This window comes from Lepisma saccharinum, chromosome 3 (assembly GCF_977018435.1).
Source record: "Lepisma saccharinum chromosome 3, izLepSacc3.1, whole genome shotgun sequence".
Taxonomy (NCBI): Eukaryota; Metazoa; Arthropoda; class Insecta; order Zygentoma; family Lepismatidae; genus Lepisma; species Lepisma saccharinum.
The window spans coordinates 12,720,623-12,745,264 of record NC_139231.1 but is presented as its reverse complement, the minus strand read 5'-3'; positions in this window follow the sequence as shown (position 1 = coordinate 12,745,264).

Here is a 24,642-nt window from a genome sequence, read left to right as displayed (position 1 = left end):
TCGCAATTAGGACGACACCGCTTGTCCTTGAACTCCCATTAGCCAATGATTTGTGAAAGTCTTTTGTTGTCAGTTATGATTAGTTGGCATGGGCGTACTTAAGAGGGGTTAACGGGTCCAACACCCCCCCCCCCCCTTGGTTCATTAAAATTACCAGATTAACGCAATGCGCAGAGATTTGTTCGTAAAAAAAAATTCAGACTTATTTTGTTCTCATAAATTACAAGCGTATAGAACGGGATACGGATGGGAAAGAAATTAATTCCACTCACCAGATAGACACCAGATGAACTGCAAAGCAAATGTCTGCAATTTCCTGATAGTTTCGGAATTTCTGTGGAAAATACTGAGAAAACTCCTGACATTTTACAAATTCTATAATGCCACATGTAATATCTGCTCGAAGCAGCTGCTTGTGAACTTACAGCGCGAATATTATAATTTTATTAGAAGTTCCCAATATGGTCTGTACCATTCAAGATTTAAGTATTCCTCATGTTCTAATTTTTTGATAATTTGAAATTTCCCAACAGTTAGATAATCCCGAAAGTGGATAAACCATTTTCCAAACTCTAGATCGTAATGCGAAACTTGTCCCTATTGGAGATTGTAACTGCATCTGGGTTAGCTTCAGCTATTAGTACTTCTACTCTCTCTGGGGTTGAGTGGCTGTGGATTTAGAAAAAAAATAGTTGGTGAAAAATATGATGGTACTGATGTAATGGGTGGTAGAATTAAGGGGTGAGATAGATAGATAATTTCAGAGAAGTGTCCAAAAGCAATTTTTTAAAAATTGTTCAGCACATATTTTAACCCTGGCTATTGCCCATTTCTGTGAAATTTCTACAATATTGAGACTTTGAAATCAGTTAATCGGGTCTGGCCTCATAAAACAACATTTTTACCTCTGGACTGCGGTTTTCGGTTGTTTTTCAAAAAATGATAGAAAAAATATTTTTAATTTGTTTTTATTTACCACACATTTCTTAAATCTACAAAAAATCCTCTTTTCAATGAACAAAAATTTGTTAAATTTTCTTTTCATTTTCAGACATTTTTGAACATTTTTATCAGCAATGGTTTGTGAAGAAAGAAAAAGTACAACATTGTAACAAATGTTAATATAGAGATATTTTAAATTCGTAATCTGGAAATTTCAATAACTAACTACATATACTATCAATACATCTTTTGAATCTTGCATAAGAATACTTCTTATGTGCACATAACAAAAAATAATTACAAATTACAAGTAATTATCTTTTGTATGAAAAAGTGGCCGCAGGACAGGACCAGACGATGTATCAGTTGGTTCTGCGTCATCTGTAAAAATTAAACAAACAAATAAAAAAACTAAATAAATAAAATAAATTTTCATTTGACAAACACTATACAAAATAATAAATGGAAAAACTAAAAATACATCAGTGCATGTTGGAGAATCAAGGAAGAGGCAAGATGAATAGACACAAAAAAATTACCTCTTCTCACTTCATTCGTAAAATACTAGAGTTTGCAAAACTGTTTATGTTGTCAACAATTAATTATTACGAATATAACCTACCTTCCAAATCTTCAAATTCATCTGCATCATCAAAATTGTCGCTAACTTCAAACTCTGAGGTGGAATCCTCTATGTAGTCTGGATCTAACGACGCCATTCTAAACAATGCAACGTACAGTGGTGGAAAAAAGTTCTTCCCCATAAGACTTTAATGGCAGTAAATAATGCCGGAAGGGTAGGCAACACACATTGCACCATTAGGTGATCGGGTGATTCTGTCTGTCTCAAGAGCAACTCGTCTTTCGTGCAAAAGCCAACAGGCACAGGAAATGTAGGAAAGTCACGTGACTTGTCAGGTGGAATGTTGTTCGTCAGAAAATCGCCTTTTCTCAAGCCAGGTCGCAGAACCGACAAGAGCTACACGTTATATCTCCGAAAATGATTCGCCTAAAAACGTTGAACGAAACGCTAAAACAATTCTTGCGTTAATTACTGTATGTGCCGCAGTAGCACAGTGGTTAGGGCGTTTTATTACCATGCGAGAGATCTGGGTTCGATCCCCGACGGGGGATAATCGGGATTTTGTCCACCTGTTCAAGCTGCTTTGGTGCCCACCCAGCGTCGTATAAAGTGGGTACCTGGAGGAAACTCTGGGGAAAGGGGGGGGGGTAAGGCGGTCAGGGGCGTGGTGCTGATCACATCATTCCCACCTTCGGCCTGATGAAGAAAGCGTGGGGCCCTAACTCTACTAACTCCACACCCCCTGTACACCTTCAAGGCTTGGTGCAAAGCTAGGACTTTGCTTTTTAATTTACTATACATCCCAATTTTGTCGTAACAAAACTTCCCAATCTCTACGTGGGCTTTCTTCCAAGTTCCGTAGGGATGTGAATAGGCTCCAATATTTCTTGAGACAATTCATACATGTTATATTTCCTTATAAGAACAACAGCCGATATATTTTGTGTGCGTGTGTGTAGGGGAAGGGGGGTATAATCCAAACATGTGAAGTGATCCTTTTCCCACTACTCACTCCATTCTCAGAAATAAATCGCAATTCCACACACTGAAAATGAAGCACTTTCTACGTCTTAGCATGCAAATATCTACATAGTAGCAAAGTAATGTGTGGAAAGAGAAAAATTAACGATTTGTAACGGCACTCTGGAAATTTTTTAGTTTATTTTTTTTTCAATTTGAACTGACATTCATAACATTCATTAACAATCCCAATATTGACAAAAGAATGTCTTAGTCGTTCTGCTACTTTCAATTCTTCATTATCGTAGTCACCGTAATTCTCTCTCTCTCTCTCTCTCTCTCTCTCTCTCTCTCTCATCCTTCCCGATGGCGCTGTAGTAGAGGAGTCGCCTTGTAATCAAGGAGTCCCCGGTTCGATACCCGGTGGAGACACAGTGGTTAGGATCCCAATTTAAACTATAGACGCAGTCTCGATTAGCCTTTGTGTGCATAAAGTGGACTTAAAATACCAAATGAAAATAAAAATTAAAATCACCGTAACTCTCTACAAAGCCAGAGGATCCATTTTTGAAACCTGTTGAGGTTTAGATGTAGCATTGCATTTGTATCATTACTAGGGACACTGAAATTTCGCGAACGCTTTAAACGCGAAATTATTTTCAAGTTTGTATAATTTTGTTTCGAGAGAAGTGGATAGGAGTTATGACAATGTTCGGCTCCAATTTATTCACGAAGTTCTGCGAAATACAAATCAAAATGCGAAATGAAACGAAAAGTGTCGAAGTTCACGAAATAACACCGAAATTCAGTTGTCAAAACAAAAAAAAACACATTAATTTATCTTCTTTCATAACATTGGACTGTTATTTTGCTCGTGAAAGTTCAACATTTCATTACAGGTGACAATGACTGCGTAAAGTAGTTTTACATCATCAGAAGCGCAATGCCGCACAGTGCAAACGGTGTCAGTGATAAGTATTTAGCCGCTTTCTTCTCCGTTCGTTCATTTCTCCATTCCTGCAACTCTAGCTATCTCGCTCCAACGTAATGCGTAAATACGTTGATGTCATGCAGAAAATATGGAAATTAGTTTTCTGCTGTTAATGTTATGTTTTTGTAGCTAAAACGCAAATGTTTTAGTAGGACTATTTTTTTTCAGCCAAAGTTTGCGGTCCAAAAAGTTCCAATCAGAGGCCTACAGAAGATCGTGTGTAGTCTGTGTCTCCATTACGTGCCACACAAAAATACGAGTTTCAAGGATTTTCGTGTCCGTGCTTCTTGCGGGCTTGCTCATAGTTTCTTTGGCGAATTACAATGCCCAAAGTTATTTCAGTATTTGAACGTGCTCGAGAGTTCAAGGCAACAAGGCTTGTACAAAATTAAATGACTGGCTCCGCGAAGATCCAGTAAAGAATTTTGAAAATGTTAGTTTTATTCAGTATTCAAGAAATATTGTCAATGAAGACTTGTACGACATTTGCAAGAATGTGCCTATTCTAGAAACATGTTCACAATTAAATTTTTTGAGAGGGTACAAAGCTTTTCAGGATATGGTAAAGAGGGATGGGAAGGAGTCAGGTGTAACTTTGAATTTAATTAATATGCTGCTAGCACTTAAAGAAGGTAGGTGCAGACTACTTAACTTTGAATTTTATTTTCCGCTTTTCCAACGAAATGATCTTTTTTCACCGCTTTTATATACCGAAATTGTAACTTTTTAAATGCAAAATTCATTAATATTATTTACCATAAATCATTGTCCCTAATCATTACCCAACATCTTCATCGTCGCGATTATCGCAAGAGGTAAAAATGCGACACAAAATAACCCAAACAGAAGCTGGGAATCAATCTGAATATTGGTTACATTGGATACGTGGTAGAATTGTTTTAAATATCACATCCTGTGATATAATAGGGTTTTTGATAAGATACCATTTGTATAATACATACCATTGTGGCGAACAATAAGTAGTTTCACGTTCACTACGCTCTTCGGTTGTTTAGAAATCGTAAGGAAGAAGTTCAGTGTAGATCACAAAAGAGATTTACATATTGTTATGATATCTTTTAAACACCACGAAATCTAATTCCAATAGAATACGATACTACTCCTTACGTTCCTGTAAATGTTCACCATTATTCTGGCGAAAAAAGGCAACGTAGATTTCCGTGTTTCCTTGAGGAAAGATAAGGCGCCTGCTTGTAGCAAGCAAGCAAGCACTAACTACTTCGATCAGTGACCTTCACTGCCAGAGTGACTCACAGCAGGCCTGCGCTCGTTCCAGTGTGCGTATAAAACAGGTATTTAATTTCGTTCCTTACAATCCACAGTTATATCAAGATAACATTCTAATATTTTCGTAAAATATGTAGTAAACAAGTTTTATACATTATGGTCTTCCAGAGTGTTGTTGCCTGCTATTTACACGCGGGAGATGGGAGTGTTGTAAACATTTCTGAACCCAAAGGTCGAGCACGAAGGAAAAGTCGTGTAAGCATTGGAGGTAATAACAAGGTAATAGAAGTTGAAGGAAATGCTGGAATAAATTATATCAGAAATTGAGTAAAAACAGTTTCCATCACACATAGGGCTATCAGATCACTCTTCAGCGGAAAGTAGGACAAATTGTCTCAAAATGTTGGACACGATCGTATTTGCAGTAACTATAATAGGTTACTAGGACATCTTAGCATATAACGAGAATATGACACATCTTCAGCTGAAAAATTAATGTTGAAGTGAAGGGTTGAGTTCAAAATTCCTCAACTGCTAATTAATAGTACGGCTGTATGTGATTTCAACTTCTGTATGTAAGACAGAACGTTTTTCGTCGTCATGGGGCCAGGAAGTGAAAACAATCCATGAATTCGGGAAGGAGAAAATTCACAATTTCGTAAATAAAGTCTGGAAGTTCTTGTTTATTAATATGTAAAAAACTACTATACACTGGGAAAAAACAGAATTGTGTGCCTTATTTCTCCAATAAGGAGAATAATTACTTGTTACTTCGAACAAATTACCGACAGTTATATCGATAAAACTTCACAAAGTAAGCACTTTTATACATATATCCGGACTTTTCCGGATCTAGAAAATCGTGAAGTAATTTGTGAGCTGGGATTGTAATTGCTTTTCCGAATATCCAGTAGCAACCATGCACACTCTTTGATTTAAGCATACTTCTCCAAGGAACCACGTTATCTCAGACTCCCATCAGATTTTCTGTTTCTCCATCTAATTTGACGTTACGTGATGCCCAAAATACGTATAAGATTTCTTTCAAATTTCTTCCGGAGGCCAGACATAACTATGAAATGTAGGACACGTCCGGAAATAAGAATGATTCTTATAAGTCTTTTTATTTTCTTATTTAGCGTCGTTTTTCTTTCACCTCTTGCTAATCGCGACAACGAGGATGAGTGATATGATGAAATTGATGAAGGGGCACTCACAAAGAACACCCATACGCAGGACGGGATTCGAACCCAGGACAACAGACATCGTAGCGCACTGTGCTAACCACTCTGTCACGGACGGAATTCTTATAGCCCTAATCGTTCCTCAAGCATTTGTCCTATCTTTAACTATACACGAAACATAAAGAACAATCTAAATAAACAGGTGCCAGTTCACACTCTAACCGTAAAAAACATATGCATGTGAAAATGCAAAATAATATTTATTTTTAGGTAGTTGTGATTTATTATTGTATATTAAAAAAATATATTAGTGATAAAATGACGGAAGTAGAGGAACATCTCCAATGAAACACTCATGCCTTATGGATATTTGTATTTCTTGCCAAACAAGGTTCCGAGTTCGAGTTCCGACCAAAATGGGTTCATTGTGTATGTTCATTCATGTCTTTAATGTAATCATAAATCGTCGTCATGAATAATTTAACTTCAGAGGAAGAAAACTGAGGTAATTACTAATAAAACAATAACAAAACAAATTTGATCTTAAAGCCCTGGCTTTGAGCTACATATTCCATCACGGGGATCATAGGCGTGCGCCCAGGGGGCCGGGGGTGGGCAGATGCCCCCCTAATCATGGACGTCTGCAGATTTTTTCCACGAAGAGACAAGGTATTTTTCCATGGGGCATATTACCCCGATAATAGTGTTGCATTATCGCATTCCTGCATCCTCAATATAATAATTAATGTAAATTATTATGACTGAAATCAAATTATACATGGGAAAACGTACTTTTTGGTTGACATTCGTTTTCTAAGGGGAAGATGTGGCAATCCTTGCCCCCCTTCCAGACATCTATGCCCCTATATTATTATATTTTCACCTAGAAATTTAGGATAGATGAATCCTATCGCCGTTATTAAACTATATTATACTATTAAAGAAAATTAAGTATTTTCAAGCCGATGAAAGTTCAAAGCAACTACGGGGGAAGGGGTGCTGTGGCGAAACCACCCCCCCACCTCCACAACCTTGAACGGAAATCAATTTTAGGGGGGCAAACATGGAAGTAAAGGAAAGGAAGAGTAGCAGAATGTAAGAGTAGCAGGACAAAAGGATACTCAAGATGGATTTTGTTTTCACGTCTTTCTTGCATTATTTCTTCCAGACTGCCAAGAGCACTTGCGCGGAGGGGGGGGGGGGAGGGACAGAGCTGCAATTGCCCCCTTGATTTCAAATTTTATACAAATATAAATACCTTTTGTAAAATGTTCTTGCACGCTTCGCTCGCAATGTCTGCTTTTCTTGCAGTCTAGTCAAGTTAAGAGCCGTAGCTAGGGATCGACGGGAGTTAACCCTGGACGCCAAACGATCTAAATCAAAAAAAATTTTAAAAGAGAATAATATGGCGCTCCATGAATTTTTTCCCCATATTAAATCGACATTGTTTTCATTTTGCAAAAAAATGGATCTGAAAATTTATTGGTCGCTTCGCTCGCAATTTGTTTTCTGTAATGCATTTTAAATTACCGAGGAGAGAAGTACTGCTTCTAAAAGGTTTTCTCTTAAGTGCATGAACAATTGTTTGGAGGAAAAGGAACGCGCAGATTTGAGAGACAATGTATATGATTTTTACTGTTGGTATATATGTATATATATATGTGTGTGTGTGTGTGTGTTGTATATATATATATGTATGTATGTATTTAATATTTATATGTGTGTGTGGGGCGGGGGGAGGGGTGTATATATAAACACACCCATCAATGCAATAAAATTTAAACAAGTGAGATGAAATTACGTTATTCTTTTCCGGCCTGAAATATCATCAAGGCTATCCCCCCCTAATCAGAGGGTCTGAGCACGCCTATGACGGGGACTGACACTTTACGTAGGTGTAGACACGCTTCGTACAATTTGATGATATGGCGATTACGTAATGGATGTGCAGCCACTTAACTGAAGCCCCCAAAATTCACATTTTATTACACTTTGTGGATTGTGCATTAATCAACATCAGGTTAATCGCGGCAGGCAAAGTGGAGGGAAAATGACAATGAAGCACAACGAGGGGGCCCTTGGTTCCCGATTAATGAAACTTTGTCTACATGCAACTGAGTCGCTGCGTGAAATCGCTGAAAATGTAATTTATTAATTTCTTAATTTTGCTTATTTTATATTGCTTTTCTAGCACTTGGCTTCAACAAAGGCGATGAGGATGATTAATGAAGTTATGAAATGGATGATAGGACATGATGATCCATGTCTTCACAAAATTCTAAGTTGGGACTAATGAATATCGATTTGTCTTATCATTTGTCAAGTAGTTACTTTTAACTCCAATCTTTTTCAAGGACTTCTGGGTTGACAGCATGTGTGTTGCGCGATGGTGATTCGACAAAAACCACCATTTCAGTTAACTTTCTTGAAAATGACTCTAATATCAGTAAAGAGAACATTTTCTTACGAATAGCTGTTGTTAAGAAACCAATTCCTGAAACTCACGGCACCCAGCTGTTGTTTGTTATGGCTGGGCTTGGGGGTATGATTCTCGCTGCTGTCAATACTCAATCATTCCCGAGAATCCAGGTCCGCCAGGCAAACCCAAGCGACAATTTTGTTATTTGGGTTGCATAGACAATAGGCTTTAAGATGTTACGATATCGTAGGTCTCGTGGCCCAAGAACTATTTTCCATGACTGTACATCAACCCGAAAACAAACAGTCGCAGGTTAGTGTTGTCCACGGGACGAGACGGGACAGGCTTCTAAAAATTCGAGAGATTGACCATGTGTCATGAGACAATCGAATATTTTCAAGACGAGACAGCATTTCCACGAGACTTCCACGAGACGAGACAGGACAAAGTCTCGTCTCGTGGGCAACACTATCGCAGGTGCGAGATAAAAATAGCACATGAGTCAGCTAGCGGTCGGAATTTCAACAGGGGGGCTTGAATGAACACGCGCATGAGACGAAGTACGAGCATAGCCCGTCGTTCAATCGGCAAAGCGATTGCATACCGCAGGACGGGCTATGCCCGTCGTTCGTCCACATTGACTTCAAGTGCACTGCGGGCTATGCCCGTCGTGAGACCCCAATGTGTTAGAAAATTTTTGCCTCGAGTCTTGTCAAAGGAGCAGCCTCCCGTGGTTAGCACATTGTGGGTCCCGGTTCGAAACCCGGAATGGGCATGGGAGTTTGTGGGTGTCCATTCATCAATTTCATCATGTCATCACTCATCCCGATCTTCGGAAATTAGCCAAAAGTGGCACAAAAAGCGAAGTAAAATAATGCAAAGAAATCAATCAATCTTCTCAAAGTAATTTGGTTGTAGAAAATGCAGTGCAAGATAGCTAGGGAAGTTCTGTAACGTTCTCAAGTTGTTTGACACAAGATGGACAAAAAAGTATCAATACTCAGTAGGGTGACTTGTGAAATCGTATACATTAATAGTAGAAATTTTACTGTTGTCCATTTTTGGACCATTTTCTAATAGAAATGAACCCAAGTTTCTCTGAACACAGTCAACACATTGAAAAATTGCAACAACTTATTCCAATATGAAATGACTATTCCTCATCATTGAAACAGTGTATCAAAATGTTTGATGGCCTGGTTGATATTTCTTACATTTTCAAATCCGAATGAAAAATGTGGCAAACAGTAATTGAGATGACATGTCCAGGGTCTGCATTGTAGGCAGTAGAAAATTGTGACAAGCTCTTGTACTCAAATATGCACAGATATACACCGATGATGTTATTTTCAATTTTGTAGCATGGATAAGAAGACTAATTCTAACATTGTAATTCTTCTTTTAAAGAGAAACTGGGATTATCTTTTTCAAAAGCATTTTCCTGCTCATTTTATGTAGGCAAATTAGAAGTTCGTAGATAGACTTAATTTTATAAATGTGTGACCTTTCATGTGGTGGCAGAGTGGATTTTGATAGCCAGATCATACGTAGGGATACTATACGTCCCGGATTTTCAGGGACAATCCCGGAATGGTATAATTTGTCCCGGTGTTCCGAATAGTTTCTTCGGGATGCACAAATTTTCTGGAATCGGGTGGGAAACAAGAAATGATTAAGACTATACTTTCCTGAACTTTTTTTTTTAATATTTAAATGCGTGAAAGTAATTTTAAAATGGGACCTCCCCGATGGCGCAGTGGTAGCGTCGTCGCATTGTAATCAAAAGGTCTAGGATTCAATACCCGGTGGAGACACATAGTGGTTCGGATCCCACTTTAAAGTGTAGATCCAGTCCCGATTATTATTCGAATTTTTCATCTCCCCTTAGAGTTCAAATTAAAAAGAGTTCACTGTAATGCCTATAGTTCATTAGGTTTTGTTATGAGGAATTCTAGAAATTTTGTGAAATATACATTGTATTATAACTCTATATAACATGGTAAGAAGTAAACTAGATAACGCGTCCATTATTTGACCTCCAATGTATATATGATTAGTCTTGTATTTAAGAAATTTCCTGGGGGGGGATTTTGCTGTCTGTCTAGAGACAGTCTACTACATATGTAAATATGTGTATGTTTTGTAAGCCCATAGTGTACGATAGCTCATTGATGACGTATTGAAGACTCAATATACATATGACTAAGGTAGGGTATGCCATTGGCTGAGCTTTTGCGCTGGTTGAGCGAGGAGTTTGGCGTGGCAGATCCTTGCCGACTGGGGGAGACGGAGGACTAACTGGACACAGGCTGAGTATACTGTATTTCCGTGTATCACCCTTTGGGCCTGCATGGCCAGGTGTAATTTGCCTAACGTTAATATAGTTATTTCGACTTCTTAAAAGTGCTAGAGAAGGAATTTGTTTTTTTTTGTTTGTTTTTTTAAAGGTAGATTGCTCCGGGTCATGTTGACAGTGGGGGTTTTGGGCGGGGCTGCAGTTGACTCGGACTTGTATACCAGTTACTTACTGACTTTTGACAATCTAATTGGACGGACTGTTATAATTTAATTGGGAGATTATACATAGTTATTTTTGTTGAGTTAACTAAAATGTGGTTCTTAGGTGTTTTGATTGGTTATGAATGAACCATGTGTTGCATATATAAATTTGGAAAGTATATTTAATTATATGATTTGTTACTAAATATTATAGTTGAATGAATATTAAGTTTACATTAAATAGTTTAATTACCTACTGAAAGATAATTAACTTCCACTGCGTAGATAATATAATCCTCATCTCACTTCTTTATTATTTATAAAGGGGAAATAAGAGACGTACAGGATTATAATGTGTATATATATAAATACATACACACACACACACACACACACACACACATACATATATATGTATAATGTGTGTGTGTGGAGGATGGAGGGCTGCTTTTGTGCCCGCTGGGGGTTCGCAGTAGCAAAGCCAAGACAAACTTTGTTTTATGTGTCGATTAACTACAAAAAAGCTCTGAACAAAATATATTTTTAATAGTTTCAGATTTCAGTAATCTTGGATATCTTCAAATGTGTCAAAACAATCCATGATTTTAAGAGAAATGAGATTAGTTGCTTAATTGGAAGCACCTGAATCATATAATCGCGTAATAAACCACACATAAATAATTACTTTTATCTGGTGCGGGGCCTTAGACGATGCACCAGTTGCCACTCCCTATGGCAGGCTCCGTGTAAATTCATCACCGATACATCAAGCCATGGCTGTGTAATTTTCTATTTGTTAAACTTTTCACGACTTGGGCAACCACCTATTACACACACAAAAAAAACTAACCCCTCTACTACTATTGCCTTCTTTTGTAGATGGACTTGCAAATTTTCAGAACCGATTTCAGAAGCACAATGATCTAAGAAAAAATTGATTTCATAAACAGCGTTTATACTCAAGTCAAAAATTTCATGTAGGTATGGATATATCCGCGTATTTGTTTCACTCGACTTGTGAGATGACGATACAGACCACAGTTTAGTTGTATGATACAGACGTTCTGACACTTGATAACTCATTTGCAACTTTCACATGCGTTGGGGGGGGGGGGTAGTATTTTGTGGGCAAATTCCATGGACAAAGAAAAGGGAAGAGGGTGTCGGTCCTTAACCTTGGTCACTTGTTTGACGGTCTTGGAAATGGAGTAGTCCTTGAGGCTACATTTGCGTTTGCCAAATGCGACTCCGAGTTGTCTGGCAGAAAAGTGTTGCAAATGAATGGTCAAGTGAGAAAAAATAACTAAATCGCCAATATATTGTTGTCCCTCACAAATGCTATTCCCCTCCAGGAAGGAAATTTAACAAGCAGAGGGAGGACACAAGCATCCAGAGGGGGGAATTTCCCCCTCATCCCCCTACAAATACCAACCTGTATATCATAGGAAAATAGTGCAGAAAGAGTACAGAAACGGTTTTAAAGGTATCTGTTTTACAAAAAAATATGACTCCACGATAAAATAAAGTGAATTAAGATATTCTGCTTGAAATATTTTGCTTTAAGATTCTTAGTACTGGGAGGAAAATATTAGAACAGACATACATGTAAAAAAAAATGTTATCTTAGATAACATTTTAGATCAAATACAATTTAATGTAAGAAAAAATAATCTGCGCAATAGAATATTCGGACTTCTAAGGTTTTAAAAAGTCCTCGCCAATAAGTAGAATATTTCATAATTTAAACATCTTTGCTGAAAACCACAGATATAAAAATAATAAACTCAGCACTATAAAGAAACGAGATATGACGGACTATGGATTGTATATATATTTCTTATGTTGCATTTACAGTGTGAAATAAGTGTAAATTATTTACAAACTTCCTGCCCAAATGTACAAATGTAAGTAGCTATATGTAGTAAAGGATGCGGCAGCGTTCAAAGTGTAATTTATAGTTGCATGAAAAAAAATATTTTCATTGAATGACCTAATTGTACAGAAAGGAATGTCATTTACCAGTTATTGTTTGTATACTACCCCTGGCAAATATGTACCGCAGTGCCTACACATTTTGGCAAGTCGCCGGACAAAATCTATTAGTCCAGCATGTTTGCGGAATACTGGTAGCAACATCACTGATGCGATCCTTCAGTGCCAAGGTCGTGGCAGGACGTGTTTGGGTTACTTCTTTCTTGAAGAAACTGCATAAGAAGAAGTCCGAAGAGGACAAATCCGGGGACCGAGCTGGCCACAGGATGTCAAATTAACGGGAAATCGCTTTCTTAGGTGACAATAATATTTTGATCCCAAAACGGGACTTCTCAAGGAAGTCAGTTTACCCCCTCCTGAAAAAGCGGCAATCATAAAACTATTATTATTATTATGTCGCTAACTTCAGGCTGATCTCGATAGAATGACATATTGGTGCAAGATTAATGAAATGGAAATTAACTTGAAAAAGTGTAAAGTTTTAATACGTACTAAGAAATGTCACGTGCCAGTTTCGATGACACAATGAGCGTTGCAAGGAGGAATGGTTTCTCGGAATCGACGAGAGATGGCAGCATGCTATATAAAGAGGAGAAAAGGAAATTATAAGAAATTTAGAGCGGAGAAGAGGGATTATATATATTATAGTAAATTGAGAAATATATAAAAGAAGAGTTCAAATACTATAAAAGAAATAAATAGAATGTTGTATATAGTAAATTAAAATAATTAAGAATATGGCCGCATATGAAACGTTTAGGAAAGTTATTAAGTAAGAGAACGAATTGAGAAATCTATCTCTTTTTATTTTTCTGACGAGGAGAACATCGTCAGTATTTTGGTTTTGTCCCCGGTGGCGCTGTTGTCAAATTAGACGCCCCGAAGCACTTTATGGTTGCGCTCTTTATTAGTCGCACTGGTCCATTGGTAGCGCTTGTTATTAGCGATCCTGGTTATTCCCCTTTGGTCGTTAAATAGGAGGAGGTGCTATTGTCAGATTAGACGCTCCTAAAAATCCTATATAGCTTTGGTTCAATTCTCTACAAGGAATGCAGCATAATGATTTGTCTATATTATTGAGAAGAGATATGGTAAAGAGAAATATTTGCGATAAATGAGAGAATAAGACTTTTTCCAGTGGCAAAAAGAATAGAAGAAATAAGAATTTGCTGTGGAAAGAATAAATAGAAGAATTTATCGAGAATATAAGAATATCTCGTCGGAATATAGAAGATAATAAAGATTGCTGCTGAAAGAAGAAATAAGAATTGATATGAATAGAGGAAAATAAGAAACAGCGATGAATAAAAGGGGATGACTATTTTTCGTAAATAGAAGAATGAGATTGTCATAAAAGATAGAAGAAAGTAAAAGAAGATTATCCTTTTACCAAAGAAAAGAAGTAGAAATTGAAGAAAGAAGAAGCCATCCATATATTTTATCATATAAGAAATTGATGAAAGAGGAAGAAGCCTTCCTATTACCATAGAAGTTTTTGATGATAAAAGAAGAAGAAGCCTGTTAAAAGAAGAAGAAGGTCTTTGTTGATAAAAGAAGAAGAAGCCTTTTTCGATAATCAAAGGAGAAGATGCCTTTTCGATAATAAAAAGAAGAAGAAGCCTTTTGACAATAAAAGAAGAAGAAGCCTTTTTTCCTGTAGAAGAAATAGATACAAGAAAATAATACCTTTTCGATTATATATATATATATATATATATATATATATATATTCTCTGTATTTTGTATTGTTATCAGAATATAGATCCGCATTTTACTACATCCTCTTGGCTATAAAACGCTTTTTTATTTGGAATTCTCGAATAAAGAACCTATCCCCCTGAGATAAAGATATCTGTAGCCGTGGTAAATAACATTTTAATATGCACCCCCAAGGGGCGTAGCAGAAAGTTTATTACATAGTCTCAAACTATTATATTTATCAAAATAAAATCCAAGTGTTCGACAGTCATAAAGACTTAGGAATATTAATAGACTCCTCTCTAATATTTGATGAGCACATTTCAGAAACTTGCAAAAGTGCAAAGAAGATGCTTGATTATATATTTTTCTCATGGAAAGTTTTTTAAAAAAAGATACCTTAATATTCCTGTATAAAACAATAGTTCATGATATTCTTGAATATGCTAATGCATTATTGTTTCTGACAGCCACCAGTCACCTTCAAAAAGTTGAATTAGTCCAAAAACGATTTATCAGGTTATTATGCACAACGTTTTAAAAAAAATACTATGACCAACATTACTCTGAATGGTTAACAAAGTTGAATATGTTTACCTTAGAAGAAAAAAGAAAAATGAAAAGGATAAATTTTGTACAGAAAATCTTAGCTTTCCAAATTGACAGTGAATACCTTTTGAATAATATATCTTATAAAATTCCCAGATATTCCCATAGGTATATCTCAATTCTTACATGTCTAAATAAGGCCAGAGGTTTAGTAGCTGATCTTGTTGAAACCTATAATTTGAATTTATGATGATGTATAAGATTATGATCCACTGTATTATATTATAATTTTGCATTCAATTCTGTAATTTTGTGTAACCAATATTGACATGGTGTTGTACCGTTGAAAAATCGTGCTCATCACTTAAATAAATATTATTATTAGTTAAACTAGAAAATATAGTAGAATTCGCCAATTCATTAGGAATTTTCTTTTGAGTTTCTGTCGAGACGCAGTAATTTACGTATATTCTTCGTGCAGGCCCCCATTCAAACAACATGTACGCTTCTTGGTCATACTTATTCACTGCTCTAGAAATAACGCGATGAGAGCTAGCTTAAACAATACATTCCTGCCTGCTCAAAAATTCTCGACGAAATTGTAGCATTTGGATTGGGATGCGCAATTAGCCAAAAGTGGCAGAAAAGCGACGCTAAATATAAATAAAATAACAAATATCTACGAATAACTTGAAAGAGTGTTTCCATAACACTATTTTAAAACATGCCATCGACTTCTCTTAGCATGAAATGTCTTCAATTTAGATATAATTTTCGAGCTAACTTCTAGATTTTTATAAAACGCTATATATGAAGGAGTTTTGAAATATGGACGGGACGACCGGGACACGTCTCCTAAACGGGACTATCCCGGTCAAAACGGGACGTATGGTCACCCTACTTTCTGTGGAAGAGTCTGTCGCAAGAAAACCATGAACACACTTGCATTCCACTGTTTCATGTTGCACCTACACTGTTCGGATTAACAACAAACAACAACTGAAGCACAGTCTACTGCAAATGGCAACTCATGTGTAGTAAGTATAAGGACACTCTTGTAAGCCGCACACTGTTGCCAGCTTCATGAACATTTCCAACTCAAATTACTAAATGAACGCTACCGCACCCTGCATATGTTTTCACATGTTATGTGTGATCATGTATGTGTATGTACAATCAAGGACACTTCTGGGTTGTAACAATCCCATTGACAGTCAATGGACTTTCTATAACCTGGAAGTGTCCGTGACTGTACATGTGTTTGAATATTCACATATGTCGAAAATGAAACAAAACACAAACTATGACTTCTGTAAGTTGAGCTTTAATCCTCTGTAGAAGTGTAAATAATAATGAATACATAAATTACTTGTCGTTACTAAATTTCTATGCGAAATCTGCTTTAGTCAGAAACTTCATTGTTACCGCATGATTTCCGCTGAAAATATTCTGATCACTTTCTTCCATTATTTCAGTCCAGGCGTTCCCAAAATGTTCTGTATCTTTTTAACATTTCGGCCGTTGAAATGTTCTCATGTGCCCTGACGCCGATCTTCGTGGCGAAGTGGTTATCACAGCGCGCTATGACACAAAGGGCGCCTTCTTTGAATCGCTACCTGGGCATAGATGTTCTTCCCTTCACCAATTTCATCATATCATCACTTATCATCATCGTCGCGATTAGCCAGAAGTGGCCAAAAGCGACGCTAAATAATAAAAAATCAATTATGTGTCCCGACCTTATTCTTATATTTTTTTTATTCTTCTTCTTATTATTCTTTTCTTTTTTTCCGAAATAGCTGTCATTACAGCTTTACTAAGATAAGAATGACCTCAGCAAACTCTGGAACTAAAGTATACATTCATTTGTTTTCTTCTCTCTCTTTCCCTTCTTTCGTGCCTTTTGATATCGTTGCATAATTTGTCAACGCAGGAACATGGAAGCAATGTACGCAGATGATTTCACAGCCCACGCTCGACTACAGAACCACAGGACATTCTCATCTTGGTCAATCTGTACACCTAATGTTGTCCTTATCTAAATTTTCAATACGTTCCTACACGTAACCTGCTTATTTACTTTTCATTATAATAGATATTTTGATTTTAAGTATAGAGGGAGACCCAAAAAAGGGAAATAGATATAGAATTTAATATTTCTTGTTGACTTATCTGGGATCCCTCTGTATTCTTTTCTTTATTCATAGAGGGTACTTAGTATAAGGTAATGCAGTTCAGGAAATTTGATACATAACTCTAGCTGTATTGGCATCTCACTGTACAAATTATTATATTTGGAAAAGTATGATCCTTCCTGGATCAGGTAAAATGTATTCTACCATTTTCATTTTGTGAATGATGTGTTCATTATTAGCTATACATAAAGATTGTTGTTTCCACTCATTTTACCAAACCAAATTCCCTTATTTTTCCGATTTTCCAGGTACAGTAAAACCTCGTTAATGGGGGGGGGGGGAGGGATAAGTTGACTGGTTTAGCGAAAGTCCGGATTAACTGAAATAACCTAAATGAACAGTAGAAAGTGCATTAAAACTCCGTTTATAGCAACAAAACACGTTTATTATGGTGTATTTAAAGGGCATAGGCATAAATACACTATACAGTACAGTACAAAGTATGCGGAAAACACAATTTTATTAGTGGCTGACTACCTTTTCTTTTGGAAGTTCTCTTTTTGACTTCTAGCCACATTTAAAACCTTTCATTCTGCTTTTTTTGTCTTTGTCTTTTGCCTGTCCGGATTAAGCGAAGTCTGGCTTATCGGGGTCCGGATAAAAGAGGTTTTACTGTATTTTCAAATTGAATTCCATTCCATTTTATAATGGTTCAATAAACATGTTACGTCTTCAACTCTGCATGTTAACTAATGAATGAAATTTATTCAGTATTATTTTTGCACAAAATATCGACAATCAAAAGGAGTCTCTGAGAAAAGTTAAAAATTTTATTTACAATTTCTAATAATGGCAAGCATAAAAACCTCCCAGTTTCCAGCACTATTTCAGATATTTGAATGTTTTTATGAAATTCACGGACCTTTCCTTGAAATTTTCATTGAAAGTTATTCCAGGATTTCCAAAAATGGGAACCATGTTTACATGTTTTTTGCATTTGCTAGTTGGAGCGCGATTTTTTGCATAATGTGAGAATTTTGAATTTGGTACTTTGTATAAATATAAAGGAGCTCTATGTATAATTGTCGCGATTATAAAATACTAGAAACACGACGTGATAGTAGAAAAATAAAATTAATAAAAATACATGAGAACTTAATAAATTTGAAAAATGTAAAATTAAATACAAAGATGTGAAATATAAATATGGAAATATACAATAAAATGTTAAATATGTAGAATTAATAGTAATAAAAATAAACTGAAGCGCCAAACTGCCACCTGATAATCGTCTTGCAAGGAGTTAAATGGACGAGATCATTGCCCGGTCCTCTGTTTCAAAATGACAAAAGTTGTCATCCACTTTGATTTCTTTTCGCAAAGTTCCCTCTTCCCAACGCTTCCTCTTTCTCCTCTTTTTGACGAAGAGTCCGAAAGACCACCGCAGACCAATACTTCATTAACAGGGTTGGCTCTTTTATGCTCAGTGACTATCAGAACTCGTTTTAATTTTAATAATAAGCAATAGAGACCTTCATTAAGGGTAGGTTGCGAGTCTCTCCGGGAATCCCCCCTTCCTGCTCCATAATTCACGTACCCTCGCCTTAAGCGCTTACAAGAAGCTTCTCTTTACAAATTATAGCGAAATCTTATTACAGCAAAACAAACGAGGGAGCGAGAAAAAGAGGGAGAGGAGAGAGAGAGAGAGAGAGTGTGTGTGTTAACTAGGTAGGTTCGCTCGCCAGGCTACAAGAATACACAAGCACTTCGAGTCTCACGGCTACTAGTGACGTGGATGAGAACATTCAGAAACGAATGCTGCACAAATATCGTGTTTGTAAAGACTGTCAAACCAGGTTAAGGGGGGAATATTTCGGTATTTAATAGAACACTTTTGTTACCTCTGTTCTTTAAGAAGATGGCAACACTGCTTGCGGCAATTTTTTTTAAAAAAACAGATAATGACCTATTTTCGTATCACTGCCATCTACAGGGCATTTCGTCCCTCACCGCGGGCTTTTTAAATAAATGTGAGTGAAATTCGTGGTTACAGAAATATCTTCAGAGCGTTATAATTATGCTAGAAAACTAAATTAGACAGTTTCATTGTAAGCTCAAGTTATGTCGGCGTGGTTTATACTAGGGATGGCTAGGAATCCGGATAGTAAAAACGGAGAATCCGGATTTCGGAGGGCATTTGTGATCAGTGTTGTTGCAGTAGTATTGTACAAAGTTCTTTGTTTCGGCGAAACATACCGACATTGCTCGATGGCTCCTTATCTGTCGTAGCAGTTGCACAAGAGCGATATTTTTATAGATTGGACAAATTCGCGCTTCAGTTTAATGCGCAAGCACTTTTTGACGCCGAAAAAATATAATCATTTGCATCTGCTTCCTGAGATTACATGCTTCGGAGCTCAAACAACGATACAACACAAAATGTCATATATCTATGTCATATATGTCTTTCTGCTTTCCACCAAACTTTTTTCTTGTTGTCATGCATGGGAGGTGGGGGGAAGAAGATGCGAAGGTTTTTTTCAGCACCCCTTAATTTTCTTCCGCATCTGCCATGTTACGTCATGTATGACATTAAAACTTTGTCGTCACATTGGACTAACACCGCTGTCATTGTAGACAAGTGACATTGATCGTAATCTGAAAGAGAACCCGCATTTCCTTTCCTCTATTGGGAGGGGGGGAGTCTCTACAGTTATTAGTGGCTGTTGTATTTCTTCCACCATTATTTTTTTTAAGAATTTAGTTTTCTTTTTTAAGACACAGTATATGGTCATTGGCCTGCGTAAACAAGCTTTGTTCGTTTAAAATTACAAAACATGCGCTTGTAGTGGCCAAAACAAACAGAACTGAATCAAGTCACTGGTAGTCTTCAGTTTCATTGGCATATTTTCATAAAAGCATATTAAATGTTCATTGGTATTTGATGTAATGGTTAAAGAATGTATGTTTTCTTTATTTTCAACATCACACCCCCAAAATTTCATTCCACGCCCCCTCAGCACACCTACATGATTAAAACTGGCGTCGCTCTCGTATCATACCTACAAAAAAAAAATATTCAGATTACGTACATCTGATTGTTGCGGAACTGATCTCATGTACCAACTTTTTGTTAACCTGTACCAATTATTTTATGTTCAAAAATGAAAACATACTGTAGTGCAATCATTTCATAAAATAATGGAAATCTACTATATTACTAATCGCAGTCGGCTTCTTTCATGCGCGGCGCCAGAAAATTTTGACCGGCTGGGCAGGAGCCAAATACTGAAATATTAGGGGTGACAGTCATAAAGTTTGAGTTTCACACACAAATATTCCCTCGTCCTCTCCCGAATTCCTTTGTATGTCTTTCACCTTTTCTTATTGCAGTTTTACGTCGTACTTTTCCCTTCCACCATCTTTCTCTGCTTGTATTACCCCCACCCCCTCCCCCGGTCTGTGTTTTAAAAGACACATCCGTTCACCAAACCTTCTGATTAAATTCTCTCTTATCCCCTCCAGTATAGAAAAAGTAGCGAAAGTAGCCGATGTCGTCACCTGATGTAAAGCCTCTTGGCTATCATTCCTATCTTTCCTGTCGGATCACACTTTAAACTGTAGGTCCAGTCCCGATTAGCCTTACTGTGCATAAAGTGGACTTAAGACACAAACTCAATCAATCTATCTTTCCTGTGTGAATCTTGATATGGCTTCCCTACTTCTCTCATTTATGTGTCCCTTTCCTGATGCCTACAATTGCCAAGTATGTACTTCGCTCTGTACAGTCATGGACACTTCTGGGTTGTAAAGATTCCATTGAAAGTTAATGGAATTGTTATAACCCAGAAGTGCCCGTGACTGTACAGGGGATATTTTGTCTCTTTCCTTTAACTTAAGAAAACATTTATCATAGCCCATACTTTATTAGTTGAACGAGATATTACATGAGTTGACTTGATTTATTTGTTGTATTTAACTTCGCTTTTCTTCCACTTTTGGATAATCGCGAAGATGAGGATGAATTGTGATAAGATGAAGCAGAATGGACAATCACAAACACACATGGGCAGGTCACAAAACCACAAAAAAGCTCCACGTAGGTTTGTACTGGCTGCGAGCCCAGACGCCATAGTCTCGTTAGTCTGCTAAATGCAGTCCAGGGTGTACTACGTGGAAGACAGTCTGACATTGGATTGGTAGATTAAAGTATATTGTTAAATTCACGAGACAATTATTGAAAATATGGACCAAAATCCGTTTCCCGTCCAAAATCAGTTTTCCCTCTGTAAACATTTATCCTTCCAGAACCTGCTTTGCCTCCGTAATTCTTCTCGCTCCGAAATCCGGATTTTTTTAAGGGGGCAAGCGAATTGCGAATGTGTGATTACAAACCGCCACTGACTTCATTGTTTGTAAACGTCGTCGTTACTGATTGCATTTTGTAAACACCGAGTACTTTACTCCTTGCGCGTTCTGAGGTTTGCTCTTTGTTTACAAAACAGAACATTTCCGAGAGGTGGCGTTATAGTCAAACAGGATGGATACAATCAGTACACAGTTAAGAGTAGAATGTTCAATAAAAGCAATGAGATCTCCAATGACTTTTCTTACTGTATTATTAGCATTTTACCAACTAGGACGACATTTACAAACAATGATGTCAGTGGCGGCTTGTAATCACACATTGGCAATTATCTCGAAAACGGCTAGTAAAAGCGCAAACACCTGTGTCAGTTTGCGCTTTTACTCTTGAGACACCCTGTATATATATTATCGCGGTAGACTAGCAACGCAGTTTGAAGTTACATAGTACTTGCGCCTTGAGAAAAATTAAAAGTAATGAAAAAATGAGAGCAGAAAATAGGAACACCTGTAATTAAATTTGTATGGACTAAGTTCTTTGGCCCACCCTCAAACTAATTGTAGTTGTTGATAATAACTTGAATCATTTTAGGAACGCATAATTGTCAATTGCATGAATTGGATTAGCCAACACGAGTTTGAGCAAATGATAAGGGCAACTCTTCCAAATGTCTAACTCACCAAATATCCAGTGCAGCCTACATGCACAAACTTTCCACCTGGAAGGAAGATTCTTGATTATTGCACACTGTAGAGATGTATAACGTGAAATGTAACCACTGCATAATTTAAAAAAAAGTATATTTAACAAAAGAAAAAGAACGTGTCCAAACAGATGAAAATAATGCCCTGACCATATTACCCCAGAGGCGTCTCGTGAGCGCATGCGGTGAATGCTGCGCATGCGTCAATTGTGGAAAAAATGAAAACTTGCTCTGCGACGACATTTATGAGCATTTCTTCATTATATTTTTTTCATATAGGAGAAGTATTTACACGATAGCGCTGAACTAAGCTCATATTACATTTCTTGGATCTGAATTGAAAGAAAGTAATAATTCCTTTCCCACAATTGACGCATGCGTCACTTCAGATCCAAGAAATGTAATATAAGCTTAGTTCAGCGCTCTCGTGTAAAATAAATGCTTCTCCTACATAAAGAAATTAGAATGTAGAAATGCTCATGAATGTCGTCGCAGAGCAAGCTGTCCTTTTTCCCACAATTGACGCATGCGCAGCATGCGTTCACGAGACGCCTCTGTTACCCTGAGTTGAATATCTTTTTTCGTTACAAATAATGAGGAATAAAGTTACAAGACTCATCCGGCTTAACTTGCCCGGATAATCACACACTTAAGTTTTCAAAAGTCAATGGCCATTTAGATCTTTCTTCTCTTGATTCTCTTGTTGTTCATTGCAATCTGCCAGAAGTTTCCACCACGAAGAACGAATGACAGAGTACTTCAACGTTAAGCGAAAACCACGATCTCACGTCCTTCTCTGCTATTACTCGTATATCAACTTGTATCGAAATAAAAATTATGAAGAAGGTGAATCAGTTCAGTGACGTCAACATGCTGAAATTTGCATATGACTTCTTTGGTGGACTTGCCAAGACCGGTACCACACTTCTTACCTTCTTGTGGACCTCACCGTCAGTCTGTCCTTACCTCATATCGAATCACTCTTTTCTTGCCTGTGCATATTCGCAACCTTCTCGAGGTAACAACACCAAGAATGCTTGTTATGCATTGATCCCAACTCTCTTCCGTCCGAAAAAAGGTTAAATTTTGAAGGTTTTTCTACCCAGACCATTACGTTTCTAACCCTATATCGATACCATCACCGGAAGCCTCTTCTATCACCGCGTTGCTCCTCCACCACACGAGTCACTCACAAAATTGTCACAACTGACCAACTATCTACAGTGTGTGTGATATTGCTGAATATCATAACTACGCTTGAAGAAAACAAGCACACAAACTATTTCTCCACTTAGGATGCACTCAATCTTTGTAACCCTCCGCCGAACTTATTTTTTCTTCCCCCCTTATCTTTCCTCGGCAAGCCTCGTTCCGCAAACAATGCCCGAAGAGTAGGCTCTTTCTGTTACAAGTCAAACTCCCCTATTCCTTAAACCTTTTGCTTAAATTTAGAAACGCTCAGCGCAAGAAAAGTACAATTTAGAAGAATAATTATACAAACAATGGCCAAAAAAGCACAGCGCTGAATCCCGCACCGATTAAATACGATAAAATTATTACTTAGTGCCGAATTCTGGCGCAAATAGATATTTCTCAATTAAACCCCCGGAACGAGCATAATATCGCTCGCACCACAACACTTAATGCACTCGCAGTAAGCATTAGCACTACTACGACAGGGTCAATGACGGTTTCGTTAAAATGTATACGTATATAATGTTACTGTCATGAAATATATGTCAATTATTAACTAATTAAATAATATCATTAAATATATACATAAAGAAATTAATTTGCTACATTTATAAACTAGCAAATTAATTCCTTTAACAACTAGTTCAAAATGTCAAGAAATTAGAAGATAGGTGAAATGTTTTTAATAAGTGTTAGATTTTAATTAATTATTGCTTTCTATTAATAATGATCAATAAAATGTCATACTTTTATTGTGTATATGTTTCTATAATGGTGTACATCTGTTAATGGTATTTCGAAAGGAAATATTTCCATATCAGAGCTGTAGCTAGAGATTTCAGCTCCAAGGACGAGAATATACTTTCGAACCCCCTGCACCGAATTTGCACCCCCCGCCTGCCTTGATCTAGCTGGCATACTTAGACATTGAAGAAATACATACCGGGTGTCCGAAAAGTCTTTGTATGAAAACAAAAATTAACTGTATCCGCTATATGCAACATAGACATGAAAAAATGGTACCAAAATGTTCGGAAACTATTCAAGTTTTATTAGCAATAGGAAAGAAATCAATAAATCTCCACGTGAGCACCCTTGGTAGCACGGAGTACATCTAGTCGAAATTCAACTTTTCGCCATGCATTAGCCAACATCAAAGGAGGGATTGATGTGATGACT